Below are 14,603 nucleotides of genomic sequence, written 5' to 3'. Positions count from 1 at the left end.
TGGTTTGCATAGTTTGAAGAAACCGATTATGCCTAAACATAGTAACAAATAATGTAAATATTTTGAACATGCAGTTCAACTAATATACCTATAGCATAACGAATATGGACAAGATTTGACATCAAATAATAATGATAGTGATGATCATTTACTCTAATGGTTTTATTTTACAAAATTTTATCACCATCAGTACCTCTAAAATAGCAGTCATTCATAAAAAATATACTATTAGTTTTATGAATATTCGATAGTGTGAAGTTTTTTCAAAATTAAAAATCTGCTGCAAACATCAAAGTTGTACAGGTGTCGGTATAGAGCATTGCTAAATTTATTCTTTTTTAAATAAAAACTTAAAAAGTTGATATATTCTTAGATTTTGTTGACTTTGAATTGTATCGAATTTTTTCTCGAGTTTTAGACTGTTAGATATTTATATAATTTCTTTTTTATTTCATTTATATGTATATTATATTTTATTGTATATACCTGGAATGATGATCGCGAAGAAGCCAAGAAGTTTTTTGAAACTAGCAAGTCCCAAGATTAAAGGCAAAAACAATAACAGTTTCAGCTTGAACAGTTTCAAAATAATGAGCATAGGAATGAACAACTTCCTGAGACGCTTGCGAGCTATAAATAGAGTCAGAATATTAGTTTTCTAACATAATTCACTATTATTATATTATTGCCTTGAATTTATAATTTTCACATTATAGAGATATTTTTATAAATATAATCACAATCTGTTATATCTTTAGGTTGTTTGGTCAAAAGAAGATTTACTTCACAAGAATATTAATTTTGGTTACTACGTACAGAATAGGGGTGCTTTCTTATCTTCAAGAACATCGATTTCATCAGCAATTTCATCCAAAAATCTTGGTGAGTATCTACCTTCTTCTGTTACATCATCTGATACGCTAATTTCGAAAGCTGCTGACTTGATGAATCTAAAAATTAAAAAATCGCAAGTTATGAAATTTCATTCACAAATTTCAATGTACACATATAATTATAAATTAAATGTAAGAAAGTATATTTTCACTTACTTTTCAACTTTACGCAAACCAAATTTAACGAGCTGATCCCATTCAGAATCAGTTGCTCTTGGCTCCGAAGAAAATTCATAAGGTTCGCTGTACAGAGATCGTAGTTGGGTTTCCGGCATACGAATAACTCGCACATTTTCCGTCAAACTATGAAATGATAAAAATATAAGATCGATTTATATTATTTATGGTTGAGTTTTAGAGAATATAGTAACTTTAAATCATAAATATCCTCCATTATCTTATAATAAATAAATAAATATATGGTATCTCTAGTGCCTTCAATCAAAAAGTATCTATAAATCAAAGTGCTGTTTTTTAAAGTGGAACAGTCAACAGACAACTTTAAGTCAAATATGTGCTATATATCCAAATTTAAGTGAGAAATATCTAGTCTGCATGTGTAAGCTTTTATATCAAATTTACATACGTTGCTTTAATATATCCAAGGACGAAGTCTATTAATATCGAATACTTACTGATAATATTCCTTTGAGAAGAATTCGGTAAAGCTGGTGAGAGCTTGACTCTTGAAGCATTCGGCCAGATCCCCGCTCAAGCATGCCGTGTTAGTTCGGGCCACGTACGGGTCCTGGTCTGGCCCATTGCCTAAGCCAATCCAATCGAGCAAACTTTTTCCATCTCGCCCGCCGGAACTTCGTTCCTGGTCAGGCAAACGTATTTCGTCACTTCCTACGAGGAAAGCGGTCAGCGATACCGCTATAAAAGACGCTAGCCAATATTCCTTCATCATCTTCCGAATTTTGCAATTTCTGTAAAAATATACATTGAAATTGAATTTAGTAAAGATGTATTGTTAATCATTTATAGATGTCGGTAACTTGCCAACAACTTTGCGATATTATTTGTATCGGGCAGTTTTATTGTAAACTTTATCTCTTTACAAAATATATTGAAATTACGCGAACAATTTTTTACTATATTTGTAAATTAAATTTTATTTAATCTTTTTTGTCTTTATATTAACTTTACGTTTAAATATTGTAGAATACTTTTCGTAGCGTGCTGTTCTTAAAAAAAATATAACAGGTAAAGGTTACGTAAAAGTATATGAATAGTATGGGTTGTGTCGCCAGAATAATATTACATTTTATCTTAACAATTTGTTTTATATATATATTTATATATATATATATATATATATATATATATATATATATATATGTGTATATATATATATATATATATATATATATATATATATATTGAATTGCGATCAGAACATAATGATCCCATGAGCTGTTGTGATGAATTTCTAATGAACTTTGCTTTTGTTCATAGATGGCAACCCAAATGGTTGTCCCATCTCTATGTGATGGGAAAATTTTTGTTTTAGGGCATTTTTTTAAATTATAGCTGCAAATAGCGATGAGGTCTATTTTTACTTGGAAACATATTGATATCTTTATTTTTAAGTAAAAACCGTTGTCGCTACTGCTTGACAGCAAACTGCTCTAAGAGGTATCGAACCCAGTACCTCTGTTTCAGGTGCAGTCGTTTTAGCTTGTACTTATCTGTACAATTTTGAATAATAAAACTGAAATTTGTATCTGAATAATAAATATAACTGCATAATATATTAATAGCATAACTGATTGAAAGACACTTATAAGATGAAATATTAAGATAAAAAATCCTTTATTTTTATTATTGTTTTTGCAGAGAAATTATGCAGTATTAAAAAAATAAATTTATTGATGAAAATACCTTTTCAAAATATATAATATTTAAGTAGAAATCTTCCTTTCTGCGAATATTTTATGATTATGCTTTAAAACTATTTCGTTTTGAATAATTTGATTGTATAAAAGATTATTCGCTTTTATTGCATGAAAATGTTTTATGGAATTCAAATGGTTTCGCGCAGCAGTATTGACATCGGTTTTAGCTTGGAAATATAGATAGCAAAATGTTTCCAATTGAAGAGCTCTTAACCGGCATTGCTGCAACATTCCAATTAGAAAAGGCAACCGCGAAGTTCTAATAGCGTTCAATATAAAAAAGTCTTTTAATAGCGTTCAATATAAAAATAAACTTTATCTTAGATAATAAGGACAATCAATGGATTGCCTGCTAATAACGTCGTTCTTGCTAATATGCAGTGCTCAATACATCTTGTATAAAGAATTTATAATAGTTCTGATAGCTGTAAAATTACAAACATGAAAAAATCACAGGATATATTCTCGTTCGTTAGCCGTTAATTGACTCTTGTAAATAAACTTTATATTATTTCTAAGTTCTAACTAAGTTATGTTTTTTTAATACGAAACAAAATTAGAAATCTCATATTCGTAAAACGGAATGCCTCCACATAACTGGAGCCGGACGGTCTGTTCCAGATATCGTGCAGGTCAGCTGGAATACACGTTCGTGCGTAGTTCTTTCGATTCATAAAAATGGTTCGCTTTAAAGTTTATATAAATGTTCTAAAATATTTACTTAAAATTGAAGTTTCAATTTTTGTATATTGTCGTTATTTGTTTCACGAAATATAGAACCGTTATTAAGTGGTTTTAAAGGGTTCTACATAGAAGACATTGAGGAGGTGAGCAAAGAACTATTATATTCATATCACCTTTTTATAATGAAATGATGTATATATAGAATTTTAATTTTGTGTGCTATATACTGTTTTTTTTTGACAAATTACTTTTTATTGGAAAACGGTAAAATAACAATGAGTTGTAATAGTACATGCAAATTAAAAATAGAAATATTGACATAAAATTTGCCATAAACAATACATAGACTTTTTGCTTTGAATCGTGACAATCATTACATTTAATAAATGACAACATTATAAAATATAAGTTACTCAGTCGAACGAATGAAAATTAACCGTCTATTATATCGTTTATTGTTTTCTGTTTTTTTTGGTACAGCAGGCAAAATTTGATGCGACTCACCGTTATTTCATTGCGACCCATGAAAGTCTTACGTCGATCATTACAGCACTAGTAAGACATTGTGGCGGTATATTTTGAGAAACGTCAACAGTGTAAAACTAACCTAAGAAACCTCGTTAAATACATCACTACACATTGTTTCTGAATAACCAATCGATCAAATACAAAAAATATTTTATAAATCGTATAAATATAATCTATACATTTCCATATTACATTAACCGACGAATTTAATAAATGATTTACACATTAAAATAGAACTCAATAGATATTTTCTTTGTGGCCTCGAAGAAATCGATTTGGAGTAACAGTTATCAAAAAGTGACCGATTTTGACCGAATGAGTAAAAAGAACGCGGTCAATCGTCGGACCATCCGTGGATACTGACACTATGGTCTGACATTGACAATGGGCAAGCGGGTTCACTGGCCCGAGCTTACGTGCGCTTACGTGCGCGCTTAGCGGATATCTCGGATACGTCGTTCTTAAGAGGCTGATGGTACGACACGCGTGCGCACCTGAACAGGTAACAAATAAAAGTACACACGTACGCAATCAGAAAAAAACATTAGTCCGAGCGGTCTATTCAAAAATATTATCTATGTTACTATGAGTATTTGTCAATTCAAAATTTGAATTCATAAACGAATGTTTTTGTGCTATACATTACATATTAAATTAGTATATATGTTAAATATGGTTGCTGTAGATTTTACATTTATTTATGTATATTTAACACTTTGGGGACGGCTGTCCACCTCAGTGGACAAACATATTCTGTGAGGCACAAGCTATTTTATAAACAATGACTCAGTTTGCATCGAAAAGTTGAATAAATTACATATAGCAGTGATAAATAGTATTGTATTTTGAAAATATTTTTAAATTATTTTAGTAGTATTTTTAGCCTTTTTCTTTGCTATATGGTCTTTTTTTAATATTTAAGACGACCGAGCGCTTTTAAATATGGTAAAACGACTAGTAAATTTTGTGGCAGTAGTGAAGATGAGTTTCAAATAGACATTCATACAGACAAATTTTACGAAATTACTATTCGCACCGATGATAGTGATGAATGTGATGATGATATTACCCAAACAACAAAAAGAAGAAGTTTGACAAAATAAATGAAAAGCGGGAAGACATTAGCGAATGTGCCGATTCTCCTTCAATAATCGAGTTTGACATACATCAACAAACCCCCCGACTACAAATACCAAGCAATATAAAACATCCAATAGATTATTTTATTTTATATTTTATAAATGAATTATTAGACAATATAATAGAAAAAATCAACCATTATGGCAAAAAAATGACCAAATATACTGACTAATCAGTGGCATATTCTAAATTCTAAAAGAAAAAGAGATTGTAATGTCTGTTCTGACAGAAAAGCATCAGGAGGAAGGCGGCGAACAACATTTTATTGTAAAACATGTCAAAATCAACCAGCTATGCATTTTGGAAATTATTTTGAACGTCACCATTCTTTAAAAATAAATTAATATTAGAAATGTATGTCCTTCAATTTTTATCAAACAAATTGCATAACATACACAATGTGAACAAGTTTACAGCCGGTAAAGTAAATTGTTTTAAAATCGGTACCGTCCTGAAAGTGTTAAAATATACCATAATGAAATACAAAAAATAATGCTACTTGTAAACATAATGGGGAAAACGGACAAAATGACACAATGGTCTTATTTAAAAATTTGCTAGGTTTTTAACGTTTCCCCGATAGTATAACATGTAGATAGCTATAATAATCAGATATTGAACGTCATTGTCAGATTGTCACAGTATTATCGCAGTAATCAGTTCAAACGTGTTTTGCGCTTTGAAAAGTTTATTTTGAGGATATTTTTCTCATGTTTTTTGGAACTCATTTATTGATATTTGTAGTTATTTCAATTAATTAACTGGCGTCAGTACTTGTGATCTCGATCAATTTTATTGCAATAATCGTGAGTTTTATGGAATTTTGATTAATTATTCATTTTTGTTAATTTCGGGTAAAATGACGTGTTTTTGCAAAGGACAAATTGTCAGTTAGTTGCATCAGACAGCCTGATATCGAGCAGTTGTGGCAATATAAATAGAAAGATGTTTCCAAGTGAAAATAGTTTTTCTCAGCATTGCTACATTAAATTTTTTTTAAATATAAAAAAATAATAAATATAAATAATAATATATATATATATATATATAAATAATTTAAAATCTTTTTTTAATAATATAAATATTTCAAATATTTCAAAGTCCAGCCGTTGGTCTGGCTTTTAAAAAGCTACGAAGTTAAAAAAAATCATCAAAACAGATCATAGGACTTTTAAATTCTGATTGCTGTTGGAATGAAAAAAGAGAAAGAAGTCAATAGTCAACTTTTTTTGAAAGCAATATGTATGCCTACCTTGTATTGTATTATTTTTTCCTAACAATAAGTATACCAACATAAGCAATTTCATCATAAACATTAATCTCGCGTTAAATATTTTAAAGCAAATGATCAAATCATAGTACAATTAAAATTGATATAAAGTATATTCAGAAACGGCGACGCACTAGTAAATAACGGTGTGGTAAAGGGTTGATTTCTATCTCATGCAATTTAGCAGATCAAATATTATAATCATATAAAATATGAAGTATGAAAAGTTCTAACGTGAATCTTTTTTTACCGGTACTCAAAAAATAGTTTACCTAAACTTTTTTTTGCCAAAACATTACGTGAATTGCATCGTTTAGTTAAGTAAGCTTCTTCGTTGTAATTAATTCATGCATAATACTAATTCCGGTGTGTAATCGGTCGTAATAACCGCAAAAAATGAATTAAAAGAATAAAAGTGAGCGGATGTATTTAAGCATCGCATAAAATACGATTACATTATTAAAATGTTTTGAGAAATTCAGATTTTATTTCTACTACTTCTTATATAGCAGAAAAGATTAATTTTAGTAATTCTGTTGAGCGCTATTTAAGTATATCATTCGATAAGCCGGTATAATTGTTAAATAATATGTTTTGTTAGTTTTTAGTTAGATTCGATGGTTTTTTGTATAATCGTTTTTAAAGCTTAGACCTGGGTGGGGTAAATAGGACCAACTAAAATTTTATCCTGGCAAAGGCATAAAAAGTAAAAAATAGCAAATGAAAAAGTGAATTAAGTTAAAAGAGCAAATTTACAAGAGATAAATTAAATAAAAAATATTCCAATTCTGCTGATAAATATTTCTGACGAAATACCAGATCAAGGATATATACAGCGTTATCTCTGCAAAAATGCACCCATGTGATTTATATTTCTCATTTGGCATGTATTATGTTGTAAAATCACTTTATTATTAAAATAAGACATTGACTTATTTGCTTCCTAGCTGTCCCCATTTATTCCGCCTATGGGGAAAAGACCAGATTACAATTTTTTACAATGATGAATGTTCTGGGAGTTTTATTGAACATAGTCAAATAGTTGTCTATTTGGTATATGTTATTTGTTGCGGTAAAATGGTTTAGTTTTCACAATAATATAATTGCTTAAAGTCAAATTGGACTTTTATGCCCCGCCTTACCATACTTTATAAACTTATATATTGCAGATATATTGATGATATTCTTCTTACTTGTGCTTAAAAATAAATTCTTTTTGGAATATTTAATGATCTTTTGCAGTTCAATTGTGATTTTGAAGGTGATGGATCTATGAGTTTTATAGTTATGCAAATATGATAATAATAATTACTAATCAATATAAAAAATTCGCTCTAAAAAGATATTTTGTTATATAAAAATTTTATATTTATTTATTTTAGTTCTCTGATAAATAATGATAATATTAATTACTAATTGATATCAAAAGTTGATTCGCTCTATAACTATATTTTGTGATATAAAAATTTAAATTGATTTATTTTAGTTCTCTGTTTTGAATTTTAAAATTAAAAAATATGTTCTCGGAACGAATGTTTAATTTCCATATAGGTAATTAGTGATATACCAATGTTAGTTGTTTTTTACGTGAGTGTTTCTTTCACTATTCGGCATTATTTGAAAAATAAAGCGCGTAAATTTATATTATTATACATAACACGACTCGCGAATTGGCAATGTCGCTGGTAACCAAAATAGATGCAACAATGTGGGTTGCGTAAAGCATAGTGTTCGAGTTTGACCCATGCCTAACTGTTGTACATCTTTCTTCTTTGAATTTTGATATTGTTTTAATATCAACTTGTCTAAAACATTTATTAAAAATTGTAACAGTTTCAAACATTTCTTTGATCAAACCATATATACCGAACGTTTATAATAGAGAAAGGATAGGTAGTATCATGGAACTCATTCATTTAACGTTTTTATTTCTATTATATATGTGGAATTTGATTTTTTTTAAATTAATAATACTAACATAACATTATCTCAGTCGATAAAAGAAATAAAATTAACTGTGCTTATTACGCAACTATATAGATGCGTCTGAATTAATAATCATGCTGATAGTTTTATTTGACGTCATGAAGCCATTAATAACAACTTACAATTATAGTAAATATCCTGAACATATTTCCAAAAAAATATAAAATGGTAGTAAAATATACGTATAATTAGTGACGTCGGAAGCAAATTTTTGATGGGTGAGTTCGTTTTTTTAATTTTTTTAGATAGACAGGCAGTGAGTTCGTTTTTTTTAAGACATATTGGGCTATATCATTTTTTGAGATTGATGGGTGGGTTCACCCAGCCCACACGGTTCCGACGCCACTCCATATAATTAACAAAGGGGCGGCAAATTCTATTAAAATTTATTTTATTTTTCTTATAAACGATTAAGTTCGTAAAGTATTTCCAGTACTATAAGAATGTAACGAAAAAATAAAAGTATCAGTAATTTTTCGCATTTATATATATGAATTTATTTTATTATTTAGGACAAAATATTTTTAAAATATTTTATACTTATCATCCATTTCATGTTTAATAGTACTAATAAATATTAATGGTTTTTGTTATTGCGTTTTGTTATTTTGGTCCTATTTATATATGATACGGTTATTATTTCATTACTTTTATATTTATACAAAGCTTTAGTAGATAGAATAAAGAAACTTTCTTCTGATTGAAAAAAAAAACGATTTTTATTTTTCCACAAATGGGTTTTCGTAGAATTGAATGATAGTAGGAAGACTGGGTACGGTTGTGCCAGGTTGTGGTAGTGACAGTTGTCATAATAGCTAAACTATGATAATTTTGAAATAAGGTATAAAGGGAGAAAGATGGAGTATGTTTATTTGAACAAGTTTACATTATTACATTGAGTCTGCGTTATTAACATGATCTGTAGACCGAATTGCTTTTAACGAGCCAAAGTACGTGTTTTTTCGTTCAATTTCTTTAAATAAGAACTGTTACTTGTATGCATAATACACTTTGTTTGTTATTTTGCTGCAAGTTGAATATTAGTAGTTAATTACCAGCAATTGGTTTTGTTTTATGCGATATGTATATGTTATGACATGTATTTCTTATCCTTTTTTCGGGAAATTTAAACAAATAAAGAAAAATCTAACTTAACTAAAACTTTCTGACATAAAAGTCGTCATAAATCATTTTTGGGTTTGTTGTTTAATCTATTTTTATGCCTGTCGCAATCGCCCACATTCGAGGGACGTCTTTTTTGTATGATTTAATTTATTGACTAATCCATCCATCCATATTTAAGGATAGTATTTTAGTATTTTTTGTAGACTAATGTTCAAATTACTATTTAATTTACTTTCTTTCAAATAACTGGTAAATTAACAAAATTATTGCTGATAAAAAAGTGGCACAATCGTACCCAATCTTCCTTACACAATAATTTGAATTTAAATCGAATAGTTTACATTAAATATTTAAAGTTTTGGCTTTTAGGAGCGCTTGAAAATTCCGGAATATTATATTTTAAATCATGTCTAATTTTTAACAATAAATTGTCTATTTTGTAAAATTTTCAGAATATTTAACGTTTTGTAGTTAAATTTATTTTAAAGTTCAATATTTTTCTAGTTAATAGTTTTTAAGAGAAAATTTCTTTTAGTTTTTATTGAATACCACATTTGATCACAAAAAATCTGGAACTGCACTGATTTTTGAACAATTTTACACCAAAAATTTTAACCGGCAACTTCAACCCTTAAAGGCTTTTAAAACAATCACTGTATTTTTAATTATCAATTTTCAAAAAAGAGTTAACTATAACTTGAATAAAATTATTAATGTGATATATAACTAACCTTAGTTTTTCAAATGTTTTGTGTAATCCAAAATGTAATGTCGCTTAAGTGAACGCGCACTCTCACTTTCGTTTGCAGCAGTCGGCCGTTGCTTTTATAAGTCTTAAGACAAAATTCGGCGATGGTTCTGAAGTGGGATCGTTTGTATTTCCATCGGTGGCAAATTCGAAGAAATTTCACAACCATCGTTTTGCCACACGGATGCGACTCCAATATAACGGATCTACAGGGTAATACCGAAACATTGTGTAATAAGTCCACACCGTGATTGTATAAAGTGTATATACACATATTACATAAAAGTTTATGAATCACAGACGTACGAGTAAATGAATCACGCGTATGGAGAAAGGTTTTCTCTTTGGCCAATGACATTATTATTTTACATAAGATTTTTTTATTTACAAATAACAATAAACATTTTTATAACTGGAAGAAATTAAGATCACAATGAATCAAACCCAAACTAATTATTATAATATAATAAAATATATTTTAATATCAGTTTTAATTAATATTTTTTTCAACGATTTCCTATTTTAATTATGAGTTTTTGATCAGCAATAATTTATTAATTTATCAGTTATGTGGGAGAAAAAAAATTAAATGGTAATTTGAACATTTGTCTACATGGAAATACTTTTTTTTTTTTTTTTTTTTTGTTACAATTTATTTTTGTTAATCAAGACTTTAATGGAAATACTGAAACACTGTCCTCAAATACGATGGATTAGTCATAAAATCAAATCAAATAAGAAAAGGGTGAATGTCACAACCGTCCACAGCCGAGAGATGGTTGTGATAGCCATAAAATTAAGGTAAAAAACTAGCTGTAAGTGGAATTCTGTCTTAAGGCAATTAGGGTATCGTGCCTTAAGGCAAATTGCTGGAACTTTCCGTACCAAAAATTATTATTTTTTTTAAAAACGATTAAAATTGAAAAATTGAAAAAAATTTACTTCGAAAAAATAAGATTTTTGAGAAACTATAAATTGGACAAAAAATTACTTTTTTTTTTGTTAAAAAATTTTTTTTATTTTGACATATTTTGGAAGATCTGAACTTGTTTTTCAGAGCAATCGTACTGCTTTAACTGCATAGAGACGAAATATAAAGCGCGTAAGCGCGGCGTCGCTGTCTAACGGGTAAACATTGATACGGAACCCATAGGAAAATAAACAAAATTTATACTTATTGTTAAAATCTCTATAAAATATCTGAAAATTTGATGTGCATATCTCTAATGATCATTTTAGACCGCCAAATGGCTTTTTTTTTTACTTCTATCGTTATATCTCCGAAACCGCTAGACCTGCCTTTATGAAAATTTGATCAATTCTTTATCTTGTCAATACAAGTAAAATGTTTTTTGAATTATTAAAATCGGACGCTCCGTTCTCTTAAAAACTGAGTTACCGTTTTCGGCACTTTTTGCCCCGTATCTCCGGAACGGCTAGACCTGCCTTCGCCAAAAACTAATCAGCACGTCTCCTTATCAATACGAATCGAATGTTTTTTGAATTATTCAAATCGGTTGATCCGTGTTCCCGAAATCGTCGACGAAAATTTGTATCCGCACATACATACACACACGCACACACACACACACACACACACACACACACACACACACACGCACATACATCCATTTTTTCTTAGGTATGCCAAAATATTCAGAAACCTCTGAAACGTAAAGATATATAAAAATTTTCATTTTCGATTTTTTTGCGATTACTATAACTTACCCTACGGGAAGTTAACAATAGCTTAAACAACATAATGGTTCATAACGGTTTTTAGTGGCTGAAAAATGCAACACAATGCAACATAATCATTCAAACAAAGCTCATAAATATAATTCAACAATATATAACACAATATCATTTTTTAAACAAAAAGTCTTTGTGAAATCTTTTGCTTTTTTATTTCTCTTTTGTATTTTGTATTAGTTAAGTTAGATTTTTCTTTTATCTGTTTATATTTCACTCAAAAAGGACAAGAAATACATATCACATAAAACAAAAGTAATTGCTGGTAATTATCTACTAATGTTCAATATAACAAACAAAGTGATCTATTTGTATAAAAGTAACAGTTATTATTACAAGAAATAGAACATAAAAACTTACTTTTGTCTCTTTAAAAGCAATTCGGTCTACAGATCATGTTAATGTAAGGCGCTGACTCAATTTATAACTTATTATATCAAACATACTTCTCTTTTCTTTTTTAACTTCCCGTAGGGTAAGTTATAGTAATCGCAAAAAAATCGAAAATGAAAATTTTGATGTATCTTTACGTTTCAGAGGTTTCTGAATATTTTGGCATACCTTTGAGAAAATTGATGTATGTGTGTGTGTATGTGTGTGTGTATGTGTGTGTGTATGTGTGTGTGTGCGTGAATGTATGTGTGTTCGGATACAAATTTTCATCGACGATTTCGGGAACACGGATGAAGCAATTTGAATAATTCAAAAAACATTCGATTCGTATTGATAAGGAAACGTGCTGTTTAGTTTTTGTCAAAGGCAGGTCTATCTGTTCCAAAGATATGGGGCAAAAAGTGCCAAAAACGGTAACTCAGTTTTTAAGAGAACGGAGCGTTTGATTTGAAAAATTCAAAAAAACATTTTACTTGTATTAACAAGATAAAAAACTGATCAAATTTTTATGAAGGCAGGTTTAGCGATTTTGGAGATCTAGTAAAAAAAGTAAAAAAAATGCCATCTGGCGGTCAAAAATGAACATTAGACATATGCACATCAAATTATCAGATATTTTATAGAGATTTTAACAATAAGCATAAATTTTGTTTACATTCCTATGAGTTCCGTACCAATGCTTATCCGTTAGACGGCGGCGCAGCGCTTACGCGCTTTGATATTTCGTCTTTATGCAGTTAAAGCAGTACGATTGCTTTGAAAAAAAGTTCAGAATTTTCAAAAAATTTCAAAATACATTTTTCTTCAAAAAGTCATTTTTTTTAAAAAAAAGTAAATTTTTGTCAAAAATTTATAGTTTCTCAAAAATCTAATTTTTCAGAGTAAATTTTTTTCAAAAATGTTAATCTTTTAAAAAAAAATAATTTTTGGTACGGGAAAAATTTCATCAATTTGCCTTAAGGCACGATGCCATGCGTCTGATTAGTTTTTGGCTAGGCAGGTCCAGCCATTGCGAAGATACGGAACGAAAAGTGTCAAAGATAACGAAGCATCCAATTTCAATGACTCGAAATTTATTTCATTTGTAATACAAATTTGAACAGCTTAACTTTGAAACAGCTTTAAACAGCTCTTTATTTCGTCAATACAATTGTTTGGAACTTTGCTGTTTACATTTTTGGAAGAGCAGGTTCAACGGTTTGGGGGATCCAATAAAAAAGTAAAAAACACAATTTGGCGGTCAAAACTGATCATTAGATATATGCACATCAAATATTTTATGAAAATTTTAATAATAAGTACAAACTTTGTTTACATTTTTATGGGTTCCGTACCAATGTTCATATGTAAGACTGAGACGCGGCGCTTACGCGCTTCTATATATCGTCTCTAAAACAGATACGCTGCGCGATTGCTTTAAAAAAAAGTTCAAAATTTTCACAACAATTTTTTAAATATAAAGTAGAATTTTTTTTGAAAAATTTCAAAGATCTAATTTTATCAGTTTTCAAAAAATTATAAATATTTTTTTACAAAAATTAATTTTTGGTACGGAAGTTCCAGCAATTTGCTTCAAGGCACGTACCAGTAGTAATTATAATAATTTTAAATTTGTTGTTTTGATAAATTTTATTATTATGCGTATGAGATGTCACGCCTGTAAATGTTTATAGGTACTGTATATACTGATCTACTCCTTATATTTATAGAATATTATATTTTGGGAAAAATACGGCACAAGGCTGAAAATTTCTATTTACGATCGCGCAAGTTTTGCTATTTTCGTGGATAGTATAGGTATAGTACTATCATATCAATTTAATTCGACAAACTTTCAGACTCTAATAACAATAGAGATGGAGATCAGTGAATTTAACATTTATGTTTGTGGCAATGTTTTAATAACAATCATTGACCATTGTTTCATATCAAGAGTAAAATTATATATTCAAAGTACTAATTGGTGAAATTTCACATGCTTATATAACTAGTAGCAGGTTTTATCATACTAAAAAAATCAGATATAGATGTAATCATTACTTGCACTAAACATTTCACCCGTTTACAAGAAATTCTTGAAAGATTTTTATATCTTTCATTGTCTTATATTTTCACATCTAAACATAAATGCATACAATCTCATAAGTGAATGTATATATACAGATTTATAATAACGTATTCCTTAG

At 28.9% G+C, this 14,603-nt stretch overlaps 1 protein-coding gene across 1 annotated transcript in view; it reads left to right on the top strand.

Annotated features, from left to right (window-relative positions):
- Positions 1–831: 831 nt before the first annotated feature.
- Positions 832–14,603, top strand: part of LOC113377516 — a 43,660-nt gene continuing 29,888 nt past the window's right edge. The window contains exon 1 of the mRNA XM_026617868.1: positions 832–882. The gene's annotated coding sequence lies outside the window, so the exon portion shown is untranslated. The remainder of the gene's footprint in view (positions 883–14,603) is intronic.

The sequence above is a fragment of the Ctenocephalides felis genome, unplaced genomic scaffold (assembly GCF_003426905.1).
Source record: "Ctenocephalides felis isolate EL2017-DRISC unplaced genomic scaffold, ASM342690v1 CF-g0.4_SCAFFOLD_01886, whole genome shotgun sequence".
In the NCBI taxonomy this organism is placed as follows: domain Eukaryota; kingdom Metazoa; phylum Arthropoda; class Insecta; order Siphonaptera; family Pulicidae; genus Ctenocephalides; species Ctenocephalides felis.
This window is presented reverse-complemented; position numbering and strand designations above follow the sequence as displayed.